Source organism: Rhinopithecus roxellana, chromosome 7 (assembly GCF_007565055.1).
Source record: "Rhinopithecus roxellana isolate Shanxi Qingling chromosome 7, ASM756505v1, whole genome shotgun sequence".
Classification (NCBI taxonomy): Eukaryota; Metazoa; Chordata; class Mammalia; order Primates; family Cercopithecidae; genus Rhinopithecus; species Rhinopithecus roxellana.
The window spans coordinates 105,589,607-105,615,148 of record NC_044555.1 but is presented as its reverse complement, the minus strand read 5'-3'; the positions used below and the strand labels follow the sequence as shown (position 1 = coordinate 105,615,148).

General features: G+C 38.2%; 1 pseudogene; it reads right to left on the bottom strand.

The window, feature by feature from the left end:
• Positions 1-933: 933 nt before the first annotated feature.
• On the bottom strand, positions 934-25,317 carry LOC104657836 (annotated as a pseudogene).
• Positions 25,318-25,542: the final 225 nt, after the last annotated feature.

The following is a 25,542-nucleotide window of genomic DNA, read 5'->3' as shown; positions in this document are numbered from 1 at the left end:
AAAAAAAAAACAGATCTGAAACTACATAGTTCAGCTAGGAGAAATAAATCCTGGGCACTAGTGTGTAAGATGCATGGAAATGAATGACTGCAGATGAGATTGGAAAGGTAGACTAGGTTAGGTTATGAAAAACCTTGAACTCCATGCTAAGGAATTTAGCTATAATTCTGTAAGTAATGGACATGAATGAGGGACTGTAAGCAAAGGAATACTCAGTTTGGACTTTTAGAGAGATGTGGATGGCAGTGTGGCAGACAGATTAAGGGGGGAAGATTGGCAAAGAGGAAATCTGGGGGACTAAGAGGTTTTTGTGAGAAATGATGAGAGCAAAGTCTAGGTCAGTGGCAGTGGGGTAAGAGAGGAAGGGACTGATATGAGAGATTTTTTTCGAAGTGAAATAAAGAAAACTTGATAAATGGCTACATGTGGGCATTGGAGACGTCAAGACTATTCTAGACTTTCTGACTTGAACCATATTGATGGTGATGCCATTAGCAATGTAAGTTAGTAGAAGAAGCAGATTTGGAATGGGGAAGATAAGTTCTACATATATTGAATTTGAGTTGCCTAAAGGGTATCATTTCCTACTGTTGTTTCATTTGATTTTTTTAGTGAAGCTCCTCCCTCTCATTTTCTTTTATGTTTCTACTTGGATCACAGAGAGGAAACTGGAGTAATATGAACAACACTCATGTTTCTGGTTGACATGACAGAGAGCAAAATAGTTCAACCTAGAGATAACCAGGAATCAATCCATCATTCCCTGGGCTGCACACTGGCAGTTTGACTTTCAAATATTTGAGCAAACTTAGATTAAAACTCTAGGGAAGATCTGTTCTCAAAGGATTTCTGTACCTACTTTTAAAAAATACTATAAAGCAATGCAATTTTATTTAAATGTGCTTTCCCAAATTCATATACAAAAGATGGTAATCAAAAACATCCAAAAAGGTTTGGAGATGACCCTTTACCAAAACAAGGGTCAAGCTTTGGGTCTTGCCAAGAGATGGTCTTTTTTCATGGTTTAGATAGTAATTTCTTCATTTTGAGTCATGGCTTGTTCCCTTACAGCAGGAAGAGGACCTGAGGCCAAGTTCATACTCTGCTGCACTGGTGGACTGGTGGGGACTGTAATGTTCATCTGAGAGGGCATGGCCTTCCTGGGGTCCTGCCATGTTGTCTGATCAATGTGATTTAAGAAGTATCGCTCGCCAGAAGATGTCTTCACCATCTCCCAGCTTGCTGGCAGAGGTACATCATCAGGTATCTCCAAAGAGGACTGTCGAAGATGTTGAGCTGTGGGTGTAGCAGCTGGGCCAGACTACTCCAGTGGGAGTCCCAGGAGAAACAGCTCCCAACTGCAGAGAAGCTGGAGAGGAATGAGCTGGAACATACTGTGAAGTCAGGGCTCCTGTAGTGCCTTTGTCAGTACTGGCCTGTCCAGAGTGGGATTTGGGCTCCTGCGGCTTGAAGGAGTCAGGCAGCTTCCAGAGCCTCATGGGCACGGTCTGGGGTATGTTGGCCATCTTAGGGTTCATGACGGCGCTCAAAAGCGCCTCCAGGTCGGTCTCCAAGTCCTCCTGGACGTGCATGATCTGGTGCCCGGTAAAGAATGCCTATGGCGCCGTCTGGGTCGCCGGGAAGGTTAGGGTGCCGGTTGCCTGGGCCCGGATGGCGGACCTTGCCCTTGGGAGGATTGTGTAGGCGGCTGCCCTTGGCCCTGGAGGGCCGATCGAGATGGTGGCTACTGCCCAGGATCCACAGCTTCTGCCTTCTGCGACGTGGAACTCTGACCAGACGAGCGAGGGCTCCGCCAGGACTCCCCGGCTCGACGGGCCAAGATGACAAAGGCGGCAAGGGCTTCGGGCCAGATGGCGCTGGGTGGCTGGAGCGGCCCTCTTCTCTCTCTCAGGGCCGCTGGGTGGGTAGGGGGGTGCGCCACGGCTCCTCATCCCCCATCCTGCGCCTCCGCCCCACGCTGCTCCCTGGCTCTACTGACTGGTCTGTGTACCTACTTTTGATAAGCTTTATGAAATCACTGGAGCCATTTAATTTCTCAAACGAGAATAACCACCCCACAGGTTAACTCTTAAGGAATTGCAAAAGTTAATTAAGATAAAACGCTTCTTTTTCCTTAGAAGCCAAGGGTTTGTCCCACAAAGATAAATCAAGTATTTTTTTTCTTGAATTTCTTTTTCTGTCAAGCCATTTTTATTTATTATGTCCAGTGCCACTGAACTCTTTAATTTCTATAGATTCTAAAAATAAATCCCCTAGAGGAGAAAAAATAATGAACAAATAGAGACAATAAGCCAACACCACGACATGGAGCAGCATGCACAACTGGCTATGCACTAATAAACAGCATCCAAGAAGACACTGGGTTCTGAAGAACATTTCCTTAATTACGGTCATGATCTGTGCCTTTCAAGAATAACAGTATGTGCAGTATTTTATCATTGGTAGTAAGATCTCTATTTTCATTAGGGTTTTTCAAGTCATGACATGTAAACAAAGATGTCTGTCATACATTCCTAGGAAAGTGAGATAAGAAACCTTTCAGCTGCAAAGTGTTTATCATTTTGAAAATGTTTTAACATAAATGATAGATTTATGAAACTTTAAATGAAACGTCAAGAATTCTAGCATACTCAAAAGTTTCAAGGTATAGATGTTTTTGTTTTTGTTTCCACTAACCCAGAGCAAGTTATTTCTTTTGCTTTTGGCAACTCCACCACCAGTTTCCTCTTCGTTTAATTTAGTTTATTTTGTGTAATGAGCAAAGCTTATAACTCAATCTTCCTGGATCCTTTTTTTTTTTTTTTTTTTTTTTTTAATGTTCTCTCCTTGAACTATCTCCCAGTTTCCTCTGTTCTAAAACTGGTGTAATGTAATTTTGATTCTGAATGTTATTTGGGGTGAGAAAACAAACTGAGAGTGAAACTCTAATGGGAAAAACAGAAAATGCCATAATACCTATTTGCCTGTACTTCATATTTCTCTTTCTCAAGAGACATTTGCTCGACTTATAACTTGGCTTTCTACTATTGTATTCTTCCTCTGTTTGTGCCCAGAAACTTCACACTGATTCCACACCTTTCAGTCTTCTAGATCAACCCTGGATCTGATTTAGTAGATAAAAAAAATAGATTAGAAAAAGAAATGTAAAATAGCATGAGGAAACTGCAGAAAAAGAAAAACAAAGAGAGAACCAGAATATCTGAACATGGACCCAATCGAATTTATAAAGCAGATAAACTCTTATCTTGGTGCCTTCTATTTCTATTCAGCCTCCTTTCCCATCCCCACCCTCCTACATTTTCACTTTCGCCCTGTTCATGGCTAGCCTGATTTTCCTTCTTACAGGGCCCTGCCATTTGCTGTCTCATCAAAATGGCCTTGCATTTGCTGTTTCCTCTAGTAGAAATATTAGTGGGCACATCTAAAAGTATTATCCCTGCCCCAGGCTTTTGCATTTTACTAAATGTCTATTGCAGACTAGAATGCTTTTGAGGCCCAAAGAATGAATTACTGATGATTTAATGGAATTTGATTCACCATTTCTATAACGGTGTTCTTTGTGTCCCTACTTCCATACCTCTCGCTTTCATATATGCTTCCCCACAAAAACCTCATTCTGCTAGCTATCTCAGTATGACCAGGCTTTGTACTTGGTCAATTCCCAGATGTTAGTACTCTCACCAGGAAGTATGTGGTGGATAAGTGTGTGGGGGGGGGGGTTGCGGGAGGAAGGACAATACCTAAATGTACACACACACACACACACACACTTAAGAAGGGACAGATTGCAAACTTTACTGAGAGCTATAATTCCATTCTCAGAGTGATAAAGACCCTTCCAATCCATCCAAACAACAAACAATAACATAAGAACCTCTCCCACAAGAGACATTTGCTCGACCATTGCATTCAGGGAAAGAAGATTTTTGTTTGAGGAAACTCATCTTGTATTTATAATCACCTGATTGCTAGCTTATTCTTGAATTCTTTTACAGTGAAATATGATTATCATATCTGTGATGCAGGCTTAAAAACAAGCTTTTTAAGAGTTATACAGAATGTAACTGTTCGGCAAGTCTCTCTCTCCCTCTCTTGTGCGCACACGTGTGTGCGCGCGTGCGTGTGAGGGTGTGTGTGTGTATTCTATTTGATTTAACTTTTCTCCATTTTTGCAGAGGAATAGTATGTACTATAGGGGCAGATACTTCTGCCTTGTTGCTCTAGGAAACTCTAGGAGACAGCCAAGATAGCCTTCAGAAATATGAGAGGAGAGAAGGACTACATAGAGGCTTAACTCTATTTAAGGCCACCTCGGTCTTAAAGATGGACTGGGGAAAGAGAAGGAGAAAGAGGGAGAGAAAATACTAACCTTGCCAGACCATAAGGAAATCATATGCTTTAGTATGAAGTTATTCTATGATCCATTTGAAAAAGAACAGTTTGAATAAATAAAACACAGATAGAGGTATAATAAATTGGATTTATTATTATTGTCTACCAATATCTATTCTCCCCTTTTTCCTGGGCACACAGCTTAGACTACATTTCCCAGCCTCTCTTGCCGCTAGGTTAGACCATCTGACTAAATTCACTCCAGTGGAATGGGAGCAGAAGTTACATGTGTTTATTCCAAGACTTGCCCATAGAACCTCCACACATGCACTTCGGAACTTTATTTGACTCTCCACAGAAAGGAACGGTAAAAACCAAACCAACATTGGAAACCACATGTTGAAAGTAGAAAGGCCACCTAGTGACCTCCATATTCACCCTCGTTGCTGTACAAACAAGAATTGACCCTCTGTTGCATTTGAATCATTACATATTTGGGTTAATTTATTATAGCAGTTTAGTCTACCCTACTGTGATCCTTGAGAGTATGATATCCACTACCATATGCAGCACAATGCTCAGCATAGAATGGGTGCTCAATAAATAATTGTTGAATTAATGAGATACTACACTAGCCCCTTCATGAAAGATCTCCTAAAATGTGTAATTACTATGGAATGCTAAGTTGCAAAATTCCTTCATTCACACATAATTTTATTCATTTTAAATGGTAATTGATATTTAAGTATTGAACACTTATTTATTACCATCTTTTACAAGAAATCCTGATAAGGTAGATGATATTATCTCCATTTAACACATGAGGAAACTGAAACTCAGAGAGTTAAGGCACTTTTCCAAGGCCACACAGCTCCTACATAGCTAAGCCAGGATTCAAATTCAAACCTGTATGACTACAAAACTCTTTCCAATACATCATGCTTCCTTAAACGTATGTTTGGTTTAATGCATTACATTTTTGTTTAGATCTGTAATCTTGAGGATATAATGATTCAGAGCAAAGTGTAATTACTTGAAACCCAGTAAGTTCCTCAATAAAGTTCTTAAACATGAGCTATGTAATCTTACTGAATTAATAGAACTATTTTATTAATCTGGTAATCAACTTATGACCTCTGACTTCTTACACTCTCTTTTTTTTTTTTTTTTTTTTTCTGAGAACGAGTCATCTTGCTCTGTTGCCCAGACTGGAGTGCAGTGGCATGATCTCGGCTCACTGCAAGCTCTGCCTCCTGGGTTCGTGCCATTCTGCTGCCTCAGCCTCCCAAATGGCTGGGACTACAGGCGCCCGCCATGACGCCAAGCTAATTTTTTGTATTTTTTGTAGAGATGGGGTTTCACTGTGTTAGCCAGGATGGTCTCGATCTCCTGACCTTGTGATCCACCCACCTCGGCCTCCCAAAGTGCTGGAATTACAGCCATGAGCCGCTGTGCCCGGCCAATGACCTCTTACACTCTAAGTGATATTTAAATATATAGTAAATATAGGCTCGGTATGGTGGCTGATGCCTGTAATCCGAGTGCTTTGGGAGGCTGAGGTGGGAGGATCACTTGAGCCCAGGAGTTCAAAACCAGCCTGGGCAACATAATAAGACCCTGTCTCTATAAAAAAATAGGCCAGGTGTAGTGGCACATGCTTGTAGTCTCAGCTACTTGGGAGGCTGAGGTAGGAGCATTGCTTGAGCCTGGGAAGTCAAGGCTGCAGTGAGCCATGATTGTGCCATTGCATTCCATCCTGAGTGACAGAGTGAGACTCTGTCTCAAAATAGATAGATAATAGATAGATAGATATAAATATAGATAGATAGATAGATATGGGTATAGATATAGAGAGAGAGTAAATATAGTAAAAACTCAGCTAGAAGGCTAGGTGACTGAATTTGAGACAGCATGGTGAGATGATTTCCTGCTGAAGCATCAGAAAGCAATGAAAAATGATTTGTATTTTAGTCCTCACATTTTTGGGATATCTTTCAAAATTCAGGAATTCATTTTCTGATCATAGAACAAACCGATGCAATGGTGTCCAAAACTACAGAAATATACTCTGCGTTTTTTAAATTAGACATTGGAGTTGCAAATAGAAATATAAGAGTGCCTGGGGATTTCATCTCCACTGCTTTATCTTCTCTGCTGCCAGAGGTCCCAAGTGGCTCTGTCATAGCCTCTGTTACCCTGTGAACTGAAGGTACTGAGAGATCCATAGATAGGACATTGAGACATACCAGAAGCTGGGAAATGGACTAAGTGGCCTTTTGAAGATGTGGCAGAAAACTCACTCAGGAGAAGTGGACATTACTGGATCCTTCTCAGAAGAATCTCTACAGAGATATGATGGAGAAAACCTCCAGGAACTTGGCTTCTGTAGGAAACAAATAGGAAGATCAGGACATTGGAGATGAGTTCAGAAATCCTGCGAGAAATCTAAGAAGTTATATCATGGAGAGACTGTGTGAAAGTAAAGAAGGTAATCATCATGGGGAAACCTTCAGCCAGATTCCAAATCTTAATATGAAGAAGAAAAGTCCTACCAGAGTAAAACCATGTGAATGTAGTGTGTGTGGAAACGTTTTCATGTCATTCATCCCTTGACAGGCACATCATACGTCACACTGTACACAAACAGTGAGTGTGGGGAATGTGGAGATAAGTCACATAAATGTAAACAATGTGGGAAAGCACATAGGTATACGAGTGCCATGGTGATTTGCTGCACCTATTGACCCATCCTCTAAGTTCCCTCCCCTCACCCCCCACCCCACAACAGGCCCTGGTGTGTGTTGTTCCCCTCACTGTTTCCATGTGTTGTCATTGCTCAACTCCCACTTGTGAGTGAGAACATGCAGTGTTTGATTTTCTGTTCTTGCGTTAGTTTGCTGAGGATAATGGCTTCCAGCTTCATCCAGGTCCCTGCAAAGGACGTGATCTCATTCCTTTTTATGGCTGCGTAGTATTCCATGGTGTATATGTACCACATTTTCTTTATGCAGTCTATCATGCTGCACATGTATTCTGGAACTTAAAGTAAAATTTTTAAAAAATTAGCAAGAAGACTTTGATATATAAATTTACATTTGTATAGTAACAGTAAACTTTTGCCAGAAATATGTTTTGTCTTAAGATATAAGCTAATTATGACACTGCATGTATGACACTGCATGTATATAATTTATAAATACACATACCTCTACTGAGGGGATGTGTTCAAAATAAGAACCGTGCGTTTTTACAGAGTGCTGATTGGTGCGTTTACAATCCTTTAGCTAGACACAGAGTGCTGACTGGTTCATTTACAATTCTTTAGCTAGACACAGAGTGCTGATTTGGTGTGTTTTTACAGAGTGCTGATTGATACATTTATAATCCTTTAGCTACACACAGAGTGCTGATTGGTGTGTTTACAATCCATTAGCTAGACACAGAGCACTGATTGATGCATTTTTACAGACTGCTGATTGGTGCATTTACAATCCTTTATCTACACACAGAGCGCTGATTGGTGCATTTTTACAGAGCACTGATTGGTGCATTTATGATCCTTTAGCTAGACACAGAACACTGATTGGTGCATTTTTACGGAGTACTGATTGGTGCGTTTACAATCCTTTAGCTAGACATGGAAAGCTGATTGGTTAGCTAGACACAGAGTGCTGATTGGTGCATTTTTACAGAGTGTTGATTGGAGAATTTACAATCTTTAGCTAGACACAGAGCACTGATTGGTGCATTTTTACAGAGCACTGATTGGCGCATTTACAGTCTTTAGCTAGACACAGAGTGCTGATTGATGCGTTTTTACAGAGTGCTGATTGGTGTGTTTACAATCCTTTAGCTAGACACAGAGTGTGATTGGTGTGTTTACAATCCATTAGCTAGACACAGAGCACTGATTAGTGCATTTTTATAGAGTGCTGATAGGTGCATTTACAATCCTTTAGCTAGACACAGAGTACTGATTGGTGCATTTACAATCCTTTAGCTAGACACAGAGCACTGATTGGTGCATTTTTACAGAGTGCTGATTGGTGCATTTACAATCCTTTAGCTAGACACAGAATGCTGATTGGTGCATTTACAATCCTTTAGCTAGACACAGAGAGCAGATTAGTGCATTTTTACAGAGTACTGATTGGTGCATTTACAATCCTTTAGTAAGACACAGGGCACTGATTGGTGCGTTTTTACAGAGTGCTGATTGGTGCCTTTGCAATCCTTTAGCTAGACACAGAGCACTGATTGGTGCATTTACAATCCTGTAGCTAGACACAGAGTGCTAATTGATGCATCTACAATCCTTTAGCTAGACACAGAGCACTGACTGGTGCATTTTTACAAAGTGCGGATTGGTACATCTACAATCCTTTAGCTAGATACAGAGTGCTCGTTGGTGCATTTACAATCCTTTAGCTAGACACAGAGCACTGACTGGTGCTTTTTTACAGAGAGCTGATTGGTGTGTTTACAATCCTCTAGCTAGACAGAAAAGTTTTCCAAGTCCCCACTAGACCCAGGAAGTCCAGCTGGCTTCACCTATCAGATGGCCTTATGTAGATGTTGATGGTTGCTTAACTCATCAGGGTGGTGGTTACTAGAGGTTGGAGTGGCTGTGGCAGCTTCTTAAAATAAGACAATAACGAAGTTTGTCACGTCAATTGGCACTTCCTTCGCTACATTTCTCTGTAGCATGTGATGCTGTTTGATAGCATTTTACCTACAGTAGAACTGTTTTCAAAATTGAAGTCAATCTTCTCAAACCCTATCACTGCTTTAGCAAATAAATTTATGTAATATTTTAAATTGTTTGTTGTCATTTCAACAATGTTCACAGCATCTTCACCAGCAGTAGATTCCATCTCATAAACCACTTTCTTTGCTCATTCATAAAAAGCAACTCCTCATCTGTTCAAGTTTTATCATGAGATTGCAGCAATGCAGTCACATCTTTAGATTCCACTTCTTATTCTAGTTTACTTGGTGTTTCCACCACATCCACAGTTAATTCCTCCACTGATGTCTTGAATTCCTCAAAGTCATCCATGACAATTGTAATCAACTTATTCCTAACTTGTATTAATGTTGATGTTTTGACTTCTTCCCATGAATCGCAGATGTTCTTAACAGCATCAAGAATGATGACTTCTTTCTAGAGGTTTTCAATTTATTTTACCCAGATCCATCAGAGAAATTGCTATCTGTGGCAGCCATAGCCTTAGGAAATGTATTTCTTGAAAGTTGATATTACTTCTTCATCCGTGGCCTGCAGAATGGATGTTGTGTTAGTAGGCATGAAAACAACATTAATCTTGCACAGCTCTTGCATGACTGGGTACATTTTAAATGAGCAGTAATATTTGGAAAGGAATCTTTTTTTGCTGAGCAGTAGCTCTCAGTAGTGGACCTAAAATAGTCAGTACACCATGATGTAAACAGATGTGCTGTCATCCAGGCTTTGTTGTTACATTTATAGGGCACAAGAAGAGTAGATTTCACATAATTCTTAAGGGCTCTAGGATTTTCTGCATGGGTACATGAACATTGGCTTCAACTTAGATTCAGCGGCTGCATTAATCCTTAACAAGAGATTCAGTCTGTTCTTCGAAGCTTTGAAGCCAGGCCTTACTTCTCTCTATTTATGAGAGTCCTAGGTGTAATTTTCTTCCAATAGAAGGCTGTTTTTTCTACATAAAATCTGTTGTTTAGTGTATCCACCTTCATCAATTAACTTAGCTTGATCTTCTGCTTAACTTGCTGCAGCTTTTACATCAGCACTTGGTGCTTCAACTTAGACTTATGTTATAGCGATGATTTCTTTCCTTCAACCTCATGAACTAACCTCTGCCAGCTTCCAACTTTTCTTTTGCAGTTTTCTCACCTCTCAGACCTTACGGAATTGTAGAGAGTTAAGAACCTTGCTCTGCATTAAGCTTTAGCTTAAAAGAATATTGTGGCTGGATTTGCTATTCTATCCAGACCACTAAAACTTTCTTCATATCAGCAATAAGGCTGTTTCTCTTTCTTATCACTGGTCTGTTCACTGGAGTAGCACTTTAATTTCCTTCAAGAACTTTTCTTTGGCACTCACAACCTGGCTGTTTGTCTCAAGAGGCCTAGCTTTCACCCTATCTTGATGTTCCACAAGCCTTTCTCACTGAGCTTAATCATTTTCAGCTTTTGATTTAAAGTGAAAGACATACAACCCTTCCTTTCACTTGAACAGTTAGAGGTCATTGTGGGATTATTAATAATAACTAATTTCAATATTGCTGTGTCTTAGGGAATAAAGAGACCCAAGGTGAGGTAGAGAAACAGGAGAATGGTCGGTTGGTGGAGCAGTCAGAACACACATTTATCCATTAAGTTTGCCATCTTATATGGCTGTGGCTCATGTCGCTCCAAATGTAATGTCACTCCAATGTAATGATGATCACAGATTATCATAACAGATACAATAATAATTAAAAAGTTTGAAATATAGCAAGAATTACCAAAGTGTGACACAGAGACAAGAAGTGAGCACATGCATTTGGAAAAATGGGGCCAATAGATTTACTTGATGCAGGGTTGCTATAAACCATTAATTTGTAAAAGATGCAATATCTGCAAAGTGCAATAAAGGAAAGTGTAGTAAAATGAGGTATGTCTGTATTATATTCTTAAAAATTGCGGAGGGTACATTTTATGTGTTCTCACCATGAAAATTGCTACGTATGGGAGGTAATGCATATGTTAATTATGTCTATCTATCCATTCCACAATGTAGAGATATTTCAAAACAACATGATATACATGGTAAGTATATACATATATTTAATTTTTCAATTAAAAAGTTAAATTATAGACTGGATGTGATGGCTCATCCCTGTAATCCCAGCATTTTGGGAGGGTGAGGCAAGAGGATCACTTAAAGTCAGGAGTTTGAGACCAGCCTGCACAACATAGTGAGACCCTGTCTCCATGAAAATAAAATATTAGCCCAGCGTTGTGGTGCACACTTTTAGTCCCAGGTATTCAGGAGGCTGAGGTGGGAGAATCACTTGTGCCCAGCAGTTTGAGTTTGCAGTGAGCTATGATTGTGCAACTGCATTCTAGCCTGGGTGACAGAGTGAGACCCTGTCTCAAAAAACCAAACAACAACAAAATAATACAAAAAAGAAAGAAATAGTAGGTATGCTGTTGTAGGTGGAGGGGTTGGTGCATGTTGCATTTCTGAATAGGAGGGCCACGATGTAGGTTTTATCGAAGAGACATTTGGGAACCAAAAGGACTAAGTCAGGTCTTGAACCCAAATGATCTTTTAGGGCACCTCAAATCTCACTACAAAGTGTCCACCTATTCTGCCTATATTTAGAGTGTGTCCCAATTGTAACTTATTAAATCCAGAAGGCAACATTCCCTTCTCTTGTTGAGAGCCTGATTCAGCAACTGCCGACAGAAGCCTTAGAGAGGCATTAGTTCTCATGTTATTGAGTAATATATGAGAAGACAGCTTTTGTATTGGCAATACCTTCATAAATTCCAAAAGTTCAGATTTCAAATATATAACATATGACAATTAAACCATAAAAAGGCACCTTGTGATGTGTGTGTAATTATCCAAAGAATATAACTTTACAAGCTAAAGTGGTCTGGAAATGAGGATAAGTATCCAGTACTCAGCCAAAATATTTCTCTGGTGACATAAGAATTGAGGAGCCAAGAACTGTAGCACCACTAAAGCTTTCTGGCTTCCTCCCAGGAGTCTAAACATTTATTTCCTGAGAAATACCACTTGAATCATTTCTTGGCCTCTGGACAGGATATCACAAAGCTAAAACTACATTGTCCTTATTTTCTTTTGTGAGCTGGAACCAGGGCTTTTTAACTTTTTTACTTGTATATTTTTCACTGAGTTAATACAGCTATATTTTGGCAAATCCTAGCAGTATTGCTTAATATTATTCTGGGAGATAAAATCTTAGAGAAAGACCAGATTCTCTAGACCCCATCAAAATTCCAAATACCAAGTTTAGAGCGCAAAACATCTGAAGAGAAACTCAAATTCAGGCAGATCTTACCAGAGCCCTGAAGCATGGCATTTACCTAAAGATACAGAAGACCTATTACCGGATATAAGAGATGCCCTATGAAGAGAGTGTTGAAGGAACTGTATTTATTGACCCAGAAGAAAAGATGTGTGAGGGATAATTTAATAATTGTCTTTAAAATGTAGCCATGACTCAGATGCACAAATAGTCAATAAATATTCTCTTTATTCTTAGATGATTAAATAGACTTAAGAAGGGCCATGGGAAATTTTAATTAGACTTAAGAAGGAATCCTGACCGTGAGACATTGAAAATGGTTTCTGAAGAAAGTTGTGGAATCTTTCCTCCAGAGAGGTTTGTAAATAGGAGAGAGTCTATCTGTCTATGATGGTTTGAGTGCAACAGCAAGACCTAGGGATCCCAAGGTTTCTCCTATAGGGCTAGATTTGATACACCAGCCCTTTTGGAATCATGTTGCCCTTATATAGCGTTGGGGTGCACTAGCATTATTTGTATTTAAACAAGTGGTCAAGCGATATATTTGAAAAACATATCCTCTGTAATAAAATTGTAATGTTTAGTTGTCTCCTTTCATTTCCAGACATGATTTTAATAACAGTTTGAGTAATATGCTCAGTGTAATTCTTTGCTGTCTCAGTAATTGTTTCATCATTGATGATTAAGATTAATATTACTGATTCTTTTTTGAAAGGAGGGAAAATAGTGTGAGCGGTGCCGTTTCACCCAAGTCCTGTTAGGTTAAGTGTTTTGTAAAATGAAACAGTGTTTATTTGAATAATTTTCTTTCCACAGACTTCATCAGGAGGTTACCAGATTAAAAGTTCTTTTTCTCTAAGTTAGTTTGTTTTTAATCCATATTACTTTCTTTGCATAGGATTTGTAGAGACAATTCACAAGAAGTGGCTGAATCTCACATACATTTGAAAAGGTAAGTTTTAATTTTCTTAAAACTTATAACAAAATTGTATCAGATAAATACATTTGTAATAAAGCCAAATATATTTTAAAGTATTTTTGAAGAGTACAGATCCTCCTCGACTTAGAATGTGGTTATTTCCCAATAAATATATTGTAAGTTGAAAGTATCATAAGTTGAAAATGCATTTAATATACCTAACCTACCAAACATCATAGCTCAGCCTAGCCTATCTTAAACATGCCTGGAACACTTACACTGTCTACAGAAGGGCAAAATAATCACAAAGCCTATTGTATTAGAAAGTGTTGATTATCACATGTAATTTATTGAATAGTTACTGAAAATGAAAAACAGAATGATTGTTCGGGTACTTGAAGTTTCTACTGAATGGGACAGTTTCTAATGAATGCATCTCATACACCTTCATGGAGTTGAAAAATCATAAGTCAAAACATTGTAAGTCAGAAACCATCTGTAATTAGAACTGGATATGACTTTATGGTTCATCTTTTGAGAAAACAGAAATCCTGAGAAAAGAAAGAGTGTATCCAAGATAACAGTGGTAGTATTAGGGTACTCTAACTCAGTCTAGAGCTCTTTACAACACACATCATTACATCTTGCTCTGTTTTGGTGGTTAGTTGTCTGGTGAGGTAGCATGAGTTTGTGTATGTCTATTAGGGCTAAGAATCTGTTGGTCCGTAGAAGTATAAGGGAGACTAATAAAGAAGATATTTTTCATGACCTTAGAGACAACATTTTCATGTTGAAACTCTTCTAGAATAAAAGGAGAGGAGGATTAGAAAGTGATATTGATTTATTGTTCATGAAAATAAAATAGTTGGTATCATGGGAATTTGCCTCATATTAAATATCATAGATGATAGTTAAGAAATTAAATGTGGCATATATTAGCCACAAAAGAATCCCTCCAAACCTTATTAAAAAGAATGTGCAGTAAAATGTCCATAGTAAGCCATATTTATGTAGCCTGGAATTAGAGAGCCTTTCTGTGTCGTCAAGTATTTGGGTAACATAGCAAACAAAAATTGTCAAGCAGTGTGGCAGACTAAAAGCCTCATGGTAATGTGAAAGGCCAATATCACTGATACAGTAAATGCAGGAAAAAGCGGGTAACCCATATCTACACACCATTAACTACTTTGTCTTGACATCTCAAGTTCTGTCTTTGCTAACAACTATAGGCCACTCTCCTTCCTTTCTAACTCCTCCTCTCTCCCTTCTCTCTGTCATAATTTTCTTCCCTCTAGCCCATCTTCTCTAGCCCTAACACATACGCACTGCAAGAACTTATAGATGGATAAAAATACATTGTCTATCCTCAAGAATCTCATAGTCCAGTACAGGAGATAAAAAGGTAGACAGGTAAACAATTATGAGACAGTCTACTGAAGAGACAAAAGCATTTTTCCATATGGGTCAATGGAAACCCAAGCTATGGGTTTCAGAGAGGTGATGACGTCTGAATGCAGTTTAGAATGCTAAATAAGAAGATCTCATCATCTTCTCCTTGGATTATTGAAAGTACTCCCTAACTGGACTTCTTGCCAACATACTTGCCCTCCCAAATTTTCAGGGAGCTTCCAGTCCAAAGGCAATGAAGCATAAGAAATTCAGGGAATATTTGGAAAAAGACAAAATGTTTGGTGTGATGTTATGAAGTCATGAAGGGATCTAAATAAAAAAGATGAGCAGAGGCTAAATCATAAGGTGACTTGTATACCGTGAGCCCTGTCTTGTAGAACTAGAAGAGCGGTTGAATGTGTTGGTAAGTGGAAGATTTACCCAGTACAATTTGCATTTTGATCTTGTGACATCTAAGCGAAGATTAGATTGAACTGGAGGAGGATAAACATGATGGCAGGAAGCATAGTTAAGAATCATCATGGAAAAGGTAATGACATTTTCAGCTAGTGCAGTGGTGGGAATAGAGAGCAGTAGACAGACTCCAGAGACATTTAGGAGTTAATATTGACAGGACTTGGTTTTGGATTGACTGTAGTAGGTGAGGGAAGAGAGAGAACAAGGAATATCTATCTTATCTGGCTTGAACAACTAGATAGTGGTGCAATTCACTGAAATATGGGACGCACAAGGAAGAACACTTCTGAGTGGGGGAGGAAGATATCAAGTTTGGACGTGTTGAATTTGACTTGCCTATGAGTCATTTACTTTACCTAGTGATATTTGATAATTATTCCCATCAATAAATTTTCTCCTAAGCAATTTGATATAATGGTCTGGAGCTCAGGAGAGCAGCATACACTCTACCTTCTTTGCCTTTTCTGAATGCTTTTAGAATCCATATTTGACAACTTAGCCCTTGATTCCATACTGGCCTGTCCCAGTCCTTTATTTTTCTTATTTCTGTGTACTTTTCAGAGGCAGACATTATACATCCATCTATACCTTTTGCAATGCCTAATTCACTTGTGGGCATGAGTGAGGACTTTGTAAAGGCTTCTGAATACTTGCATTTGGCCACCTCACCACTGAGGTCATTCAGGAAAAAGAATGACATTTTAATACTTATTAAAGGGTGCAAAAGACATTTAAATCTTTATAAATTCCTTAACAAATATCACAAATCAGATTCACATGTGTGACCAATTTTACTTGAAAGATTTGTGGGATATTTTCCATTACCCCATTCCCCTAATTTAAGTTTTCAAACTTTTAGGAAAAAGTAGAAATGACACTGCTTTCCCACACTAGTTTTCTTCAAATTCTTTATTCTATCTTCTGGGTCCCTGTGATTCTGCAACTCACTTAAGCGTATGAAATTGATAAACTAGGGAAGCAATCTTGTCATTGTTATCTGATATTTTGAGACTTACAATTACCTGTAGATGTTGTATCCCAAGATACTCCCTGCTTTATTTTCTCCAAAGGAAGGACCTCTTATATATCAACAGTGGACCTTGAAAAGTTTCTGTTAAGCACTGACTGAAAATAGTTATTTTACTTGAAAAAATATTCAAGAGGTTTAAGCACAGTTGCCAAATATGGCAATGAGGTCTTTTGTGGCTTAGCAATTCTTGCTTTCCTGTCTTCCTCTGTTTTGATGTTCTGTCATTATGTTTACCTTCCCTTTTCTTAGAGTTATTATTTCATTTATGCATGCATCCTTGTATCTATACATTCATTCTTTACACATTACTAAAATTTTCCAGTCCTAGTCTCTGTGCCTTGCAAAATACTCAAGAAAAGAATTAGTCATGTTGTGTAAATGTGCAAAGGTAAAAGATTAATACACACCTGCTTCTTCCCCACATAGCCTTCTTGAATACTTTATATGAATATCAATGTATTTTTTAGAGAAAATAATTCCCGCCTTGGGACCCAGGCACAATGGAGTGATACCAATAGTGGGACTTGTAACCCCAGTACATGTCAAGGGATAAATCCTGGCAAGTTATAGACAGGTGGAGCTTCATTTTATTCACCCCCTGCCCACTCTTCTAATCAAAACTTTCCATCACCTAATTCACATGTAGGCTTACTCTGTGCCATGCACATAGTAGGTGCTTTACACATATTAATTCCTTTAATTCTTACTACTGTCCTGTGGATTAAGCCCTATTACTATCCCCATTTAAAGGATGAGGAAACTGAGGCATAGAGAACTTTAGTACATTTTCCAAGGTCACACAGTCAGTAAATGATAGAACCGAGATTCAAACCCAGGCAGACTGGCTCCAGATCTACGTTCTTGGCCAATATACTATGGTATGGAACTTGTTTGATTAATTTAGTGGGTAAATCTGTATTTCTGTCAGCTACTCTGTGTCTTCTTCTAAATGTGGGCTACATCTGTTTGCTGGAGAGCAGCTCAGAACCAAGGAAAATGGTATACATCTTTGCTCTCAACATTTAAATGTGGCACCCAAAGATTAATGGGGAATCCCCCAAAAAGATCTACTGAAACTAGCACCAACAGAAAATTGGTGTAGCAATTTGGTGACACAGGAAAGAAGAAGTATTTCTTTTTTATGAAGGGGTCTTTTGAGTCCTGAGATTATAAAACTTTGAACAGCTCTCTCTTCAGGAAAATCTTTTTATTTTATTTTATTTGTATTTTTCTGTTATTATTTTTTAGAGGTGGAGTCTTGCTATGTTGCCCAGCCTGACCTGAAACACTTGGGCTCAACCAATACTCCTACCTCAGCCTCCTGAGTAGCTGGGACTGCAGGTGTGTTCCACCATGCCCGGCCTCGTCAGGAAAATCTTTAGTTATTGTTCCACAGTTGTCACATTAGTGCCAAATTTGAAAATCAGTCTTCAAATTTGAATTGAAAAGGAAGAGAATGAGATATTTATAAGTAAGAAAATTTCATATTTTGGTGTGGTAATGTAATGAGCCGAGCAAGGAAATGTTCTAGAAAAGTATAAGAGCTTACAAATAATTAGTCTTATAAAGTGAATAAGACTATGTAGCTTTTAAAAGCTTAGTGATTACCAATGTAGTGTTAACATTGCTGAAACTTTGATTGTTTAAAATAGAGTAGGTTAAAAGAAAGAGTGCAGAATTCATATGACAGGTTACCATGTCAGATAATACACATTTGTAATTGAGAATAAAGGACAAAAAAGACTATAATCAATGAACATCATTTACTTTACCTAGTGATATTTGATAATTATTCCCATCAATATATATTCATCTTTAGTAGTGTGTTAATTCTCTAGAAGTCATAATTTTCTAGTTTTAGAAATACCTATGCCTAAGTCTGCTACATAAATGACCACTAGGCAATCTCATTCAGTCTCAGGGCTTTAAAGTAACATTTATATATTACTAACTCCAAAATTTTTATCTCTAGTACTGAATTCCACCCTAAGCTCCAGACTCATGTAACCACTCTCTACTCTGTATCTCTACTTGAAAGTCTAATGAGCAGCTCAAACTTATCATGTCCCAAACTGAATTCTTTATTTTCACAATAAGCCTGCTTCTTCCCCAGTGTGCCTCATTTCAATAAATGTCACCACCATTTACTTAGTTGCTTAGGCTGGAATTCTTGGCATCATTTTTGATTACCCTCTCTCTCTCATAACCCACATCCAATCGTTTAGAGAATTATACCAGCCCTATGTTCAAAACGTATTCAGAATATGACACTTTTTGCCATCATAGTGCAAGTCACCATCATCTCTTGATTAGACAATTGCAGGAGCTTCTGAAATCATCTCCCTGATTCCATTTTGTATCCATCCAACTTATTGTCTCCTCAGCAGCTGAGTGATCTTTAAAAAATTAGTAATATCGTTCACCTCTCTGATCAAAACCTTCCAAAGCTCACCATCTCACTTAGTTTAAAAGTTGAAATCTTTTAAATGGTCATGAGGCACCATACAAACTGCCCCCTCTACCTCTCTGACCTTTCTTTCTTCTACTTTCCTCCTTGCTTGCTCTGCCCCAGCAACACCGGCTTCTTTGCCACAACCCACCAGTTACAGTCCCACTTCAGGACCATTGCATTTGCTATTTCTTCTGTCTGAAGCACTCACTACTCAGTTATCTTTGTGGGTCCTTCCTCAGAGAGGATATTCCTGATCATCCTTTCTAAAATAGCCTTGTTCTCTCAGGCCACCAGTCTCTATCTAGCCTCTTACCCGATTTTTTTTTTTTTTGATGGTTTATAATTACTTAACATATTTTTGCTTGTTTATTTGTTTATGGTCTCTCTCCATTACTAGAATGTAAACTCAACAAGTGTAGGAATTTGTCTATTTGTCATTGCTATATCTCAGTTACCTAGTATAGAACTCAATAATTATTAATTGAATAAATGACTGACTAAATGAATGAATCACTAAATTGCAGTAGCCTAGGGAGACAGTAGGTCTTAGTCTTAGGAAATAACTAAAACATGTCTTCAAAGATATACTGCCAATCTAAAATAGTTTACAAGATCACCCCAATATTAATGTACAAATCCAGCTGTTCTCTTTTCTGGGAATACAGCCAGTTTAAAGTCAATGCTAATATGTAGTAAATATGATCCACAAAATCTGTGATTTTCTTGTAAATTAAATAAAAGGATTCATAGATGAGGTGCTTTTGAAACTCTGTTTAGTAACCTGTTCAAGCATTTCAAAACCTACATGCCACTAATAAAATGACAACTTGAGAAAATTAATATTTTTTGGCTGGGCGTGATGGCTCACGCTTGTAATCCCAGCAGTTTGGGAGGCCGAGGCGGGGGGATCACTTGAGGTCAGAAGTTAAAGACCAGCCTGGCCAACATGGCCAAACCCCATCTCTACTAAAAATACAAAAATTAGCCGGGCGTGGTAGTGGGCGCATGTAATCCCAGTTACTCAGGAGGCTGAGGCAGGAGAATTGCTTGAACCTGAGAGACGAAGGTTGCAGTGAGTTGAGATGGCGCCACTGCACTCCAGCCTGGGCGACGGAGTGAGTGAGACTCTGTCTCAAAAAAAAAAAGAAAAATAGAAAACACAAGGTATACTGCCAATCTAAAATAGTCTCCTGCCAATCTACAATAGTCTACAAGATCACCCCAGTATTAATGTAAAAGTCCAGGTGTTCTCCTTTCTGGCAATACAGCCACTTTAAAGTCAGTGCTAATATGTAGTGAATATGATCCAGAAAATCTGTGATTGTCTTCTAAATTAAATAAAAAGATTCATAGATGAGGTGCTTTGAAACTCTGTTTAGTAACTTGTTTAAACATTTTAAAACCCACATGCCACTAATAAAATGACAACTTGAGAAAATTAATATTTATTTTTGATGCTTGTTTTTCTGAAATTATGGTGTATCCTGGCTATTAGGGATTTTCTGTTGCTTGTCTACTCTCCAACTGGGACTTAATGTCTTAATTTTATTAAGACTCAATCCAAGGACACACATGTGTACCTTCTGGTTTCCTGTTGATAGTTCATTAACAAGTTCATTATGTGTTATTTCCTGTCTCAGCATTATCAAGAACAAACCCGGAAAGATCATGATTTTAGGGCAAAATTTTATATGATTGCCTTTCTGAACTCTTGTGATTGAAGAACTGTTTATTTTATAACACATTTTGGACACTAAAGGAGACAAATACAAAAGAATTGTTCTGTAATTGCTATTCTCGGAAAAAATAGGTAGAAAAATATATATATCTAGTAACGCTGAAGAATATCCTAGTTTGTTTTCATGCATTTATGGAGAAAGGAGTTTTTACCATATTGCATTAATTATCTTCAAATGATTCAAATAAATTAAAGATTATTTATTATTAAGTGGCAGTGTGATCTAGTGAAAACTGATTCTATTATTGGCTTTGTCACTAACTAACTAAATAACCCTGACAAGGTCTTCTTTCCTTTCAGGGCCTCAATTTCCTTGTCTGTAAAAGAGGGAGTTAGACTAGAGTTCTTAGATTTGTTTCAGTCATACCAGTTTAAGGTTCTGTGAATTCCATACTTCCTGCCTTTTGAGTGTTGAAGTATCAGTTTTCATGAGAGGATAAATTAATAAATATTTTGTTACCTTGATAATTGTTGAAGCTAGATAAATGTTACATGTGATTTCATCATATTAATTTCACTTTTGTGTATGTTTGAATATTCTTACAATAGCAAATTTAGAAATATAATTGATTATTACATTTTATGATAGATAATTTACTACATTCAAACTTATCTTGCAAAGTCTATTTTATGTCTACAATGTTTTGTTCCATTGTCCTCTGAAACATTTATACAAAATAGCAACCCCTTTTATGTTCATTCCAGGGCGATTTTCTTCAGTTTTTGGGTAACTATGCCAAGGTTCAGACCAGATTGCAAACGTTCCCTGTGTACAGATTTTCAAAGTGAAGGTATTCATTAATTAGGAAGCTAGCAAAAGCTTTTCATAAGCGTATTATAATTCGTACTGACTTGGTAACCCACAATGTATAATTTAAGTTGGCTTAATTATCTGTAACTAACTCTTAAATCCAGGATGATTTTTCTCCTTGACATCCTACACATTGCCAGGCCGTTTCTGGAAGAAAGTGGGGTAGACTATGTTGTAGCTAAGAAAATGTCTTGATGTCAAGCAATCTTGGATTCAAATGCCCATTTCAGCCACTTCCTAAAAGTAGAACCTTGGGAAAATGATTTAACTTTTCGGAGCCTTAGTTTCCTCTTCTGTAAAATGGAAATGCCAATAGTAGTTCCTACATCATGGAGTTATTGTGAGGACTAAAGAACATGAGTAGTCATTGAACATACTGCCTGACATGCAGTTTAAATCAGCAATATCTACTGTCATTATTATCTTCGTCATTTGGTTATTTGCATTATTTGAATAAAATTATATGTGGAGGAAGTTTTAAAAAATAAAGGAGGAAATATGGTTACATTTAATAAATATTTATTGAATGCATGCTATGTTCTAGAAAATGGATTTACAGAGGTAAGTAAGGCACACTTCTTGCCCCTAAGGAACTCACATGCTAAGGTCAGAAACAGACATGTGAAACATTAGTCAGGACTGAACCTAATGGAGTGGCAGAGTAGGGAATTGCTGTTATGCTAGGATTTAAAGGGAAGTAAAAACAAACCAAGACACAAAAATTTCCAGCCCATCACTGGATTTGAAACACCATTAGCGTATTTTCCCTTTGGATTTTGTACATTCTTTGATATTTGGATTCCATGAGCAAATATCTTTTGGAAGAATAAGTAATGTCAATTAGCACTTTAATGGATATTTGTTTCTGTATTAATTAGGCTACAGGTCAAACTGCTATAATCAAGAAACCTCAAAATATGACAGCTCAAGCAAAAGACAAAAAGATGGGAAGACAGCACTGCCGCAGGAGACCACTCAAGGCCTAGGGTCCTTCTACCTGATTTCTTTGCCACTTCCTAGTGCATGTTGACATTGTCAGTGTGGTTAAATATGGCTTCCACTATTACATCTGGGCTACAGCCTGCTGGGGGGAGAGAAAGAAGAGGAGAAATGATTTTCTTGTTAAAACATGACTCAAAGTTTGCACACATGACTTCTTGCATCTCATTGTCTAAATTTCAGTCATATTTTCATACCAAGCAGCAAAGGAGTCTGGAAAATGTAGTCTCTAGACTGGAGGCCATGTACACAGCTAAAACTCATGAGTTTCTATCACTATAATAAAAGGAAAAATAGTAGAATTGACACTGGGAAATAATTAGTCTCTGCCAGATTTCATCAACAATTTTATCTTGATTAGCTTCCTAAAAGACCTAGGCTTTTACAAAAAGGTAGGCTCTGTGAGTTTGATAAAGAAAGTGTCATAAAGAAGTGTCAACCTCAAATAATCAAAAAGGTAAAAATCTAATTGAAAGAGAGTGTATTTAAGTGCAATGTGTGAGGATGGACCTCAGAAACTCCAACTCCAAGGGAATGGAGTCAGCATTCTGAAGTAGGGAAGGTAAGGTTTTATTTATACAGGCAGAAACAGAGGAGTTTTTAGCAGGATTACAGCATTATTCATGCAAGGCTGGTGCTTAGTTATAGCAATTTGATTGGTTATAGTCAGTGTTTCTTTTTGGAAAGGCTATATTTAACATTTTTTACAGAGAGTATAATCATCATGGGTTTTCTGTCATCTAGTTTGAGCAAAGCAGGACACCAGAGAGGAAGTTAATCTATAACAAGAGTCATTCATTAAGAAGGCAGGAGATTTTTGTCCCTGACATTGTTTAATTCTCTCTAGTAATTGTACAGAACAAGAAAAATAAGAAAGTGAGTCAACGTATAACCTGAGAACAGAAGTTGTATCCATCTGTGACTTGAATCACAGTTACATTTCTCTCAAAGCTTAAAGTGTTTTTGGGGATTCCACGGCTTTTAAATTTTATTTATTTTCACAGAAGGTTGACTTGTCTGGTGTATTTACTGATACCAACCAATTCTCCAAATCTCCGATTCTCTGACAGCAACTGGGCATCCAACAATTCAATTCAATTATGACACTATCTGTAGTTAGCACAGACATGGCAGGTTGAGGGCTCAGTCCCACAAGACTGCCCCACTTCGGATGCCAGTAGCAAGTCCCAATGCTTCAGACTAACTGGCTCTTCAGTTTCAATAATTTGATAGAATGATTCACAGAACTCAGGAAAACACTACTATTATCAATTTATTATAAAAAAATACAATTCAAAACAGTCAAATGGAAGAACTTCATAGGATAAAGTATGGTCCCAGCACCTCAATGTGGAAGTTCTTGGAACCCTTTGGTTTAGGTTTTTTTTTTTTTTAAGTGGAGGCTCCATTATGTAGGCACGATGGATCAAATCATTGGCCATTGGTGATTGATTCAATCTCTGAAACCTCTACCATCCCTGGAGGTCAGGGGTGGGGCTGAAAGTTCAAACCCTCTAATTGAGTGGTTGGTTCCTCTGGCCACTAGCCCCTATCCTCCAAGAGTCACTTCATTAGCATAAATTCAGGTGTGGTTGAAAGGGGCTCATTATGAATAATAGAAGACATTCCTATTACTCAGGAAATTCCAAGGGTTTTAGGCACTCTGTTCAGATAACCCGGGACAAACGTCAAATATATATTTTATTATTCTACAACTTGGTATTATCAGGAGCTAGAATGGTTCTCCAAACCATCTCTGCTTGAAGATATTCACCCTTTTGACAACACAGGTAGAGTTTGTTGTTCTCTCCTCTGAGCTCCCTTTGCTGCCAATGACCTCTATCATAGTGTACTGTTCTTCTCATATTATACCATAAATATTTCATAGTTTCTGATTTCTGTCCCTCTAACTAGAATGTGAGCTACAATGCTTGGCACATTATTATTATTGCTCTGTAACTCTTGAATGAGTGAATGGCAAACAGTCAGTCTGGCACAGCTAACCTCTGTGGTCTCTGTTCATGACTGGTGTTAATTGTTAATTCCAGTAAGTTTCTAGGGACTAGACCCTGATGTTGCTAATTGTATTTTCCAAATCTTGTGGGTTTCCTGAGAATCTCAGCTCTGGTTTCCTACTGTTGAATCTGTGGTAGTCTAGAGGGTGAATTCAGAGTTCATAAATCAGTTTGATCAAACTAAGTGGATTTGGGGGAAAGCAGGCAATCTTCATGCCCTCTGTCTCACAGAGTGTGTTCTTTATAGGAGACCAATGTTCTATGCAATATGCCAACTTTACCAAATAACTTTTCAAGTCAGTCTTGTGGGGATGGTTTGATTTTTAAAAAATGCCTTTAGAACTTTAGAAGTGACATTTGCATGAATGTTTAAAAACTGTTACCAAATTCAGGGAATTTTGTTTAAACCATGTGTGTACATGTACATATACATATAACCTAAATGTCAAAGCATTATTTATTTTTCTTGTTTTTGCCTATTTAATGCCCTTTAACCTTACCAAGGCCATTAAATACTTGAGACATTAGATGCTGCCTTTGCCGATTACCTCATTTGTATAGCAGTTTAGGAATACTCATTTCCTGTTTTGATAATTAACAGAATACTTGGGATTATAAAGCTTTACAGAATGACTTCTGCCAGTTGACCATTTTAGCTACTGAGGTATCAAACAAAACAAAACAAAACAAAACATCCCAGCAGTGGAATGACTCTATGGGAAGAGCATAAGCCTAGGTGTCAAATCTAGGTGACCGAGGTTTGATTTCTCCTGAATTTTTGACTTCTGGAAAGTAACTTAATAGTCATTTGTAAAACTAAAATAATACCCACTTGCTTGTCTGAGAGGGATAATAGATAAAATAAAGTAGTATATATATTCCTGCTAGAGAGGCTATGGAACGTCCTTGTCTAGCCTAGCTCCATTCTAGCTGCACCTAATTGTATTACAATGACTTAATCTCAACTGTCCTGAAAAATTTCCCCATTCTTAGGCTTTGATGTACCTTTCACTCCACACCCGTTGGGTAACACTTACCCAGGTCTGCATCAAATTTAGGTTTACACCTTCTCTTCAATTTGGCGTAGACCATCTTGCAGCTAGAGAGGGGTTGCCCCAAGTAGTCTTACCCATCCTCCTTTCTCTGCACCATTCAAGTTTACTCCCAAATCTTCTTTTCTTTTTTTTTTTTTTTTTTTTTTTTGAGACGGAGTCTCGCTCTGTCGCCCAGGCTGGAGTGCAGTGGCCGGTTCTCAGCTCACTGCAAGCTCCGCCTCCCGGGTTCACGCCATTCTCCTGCCTCAGCCGCCAAGTAGCT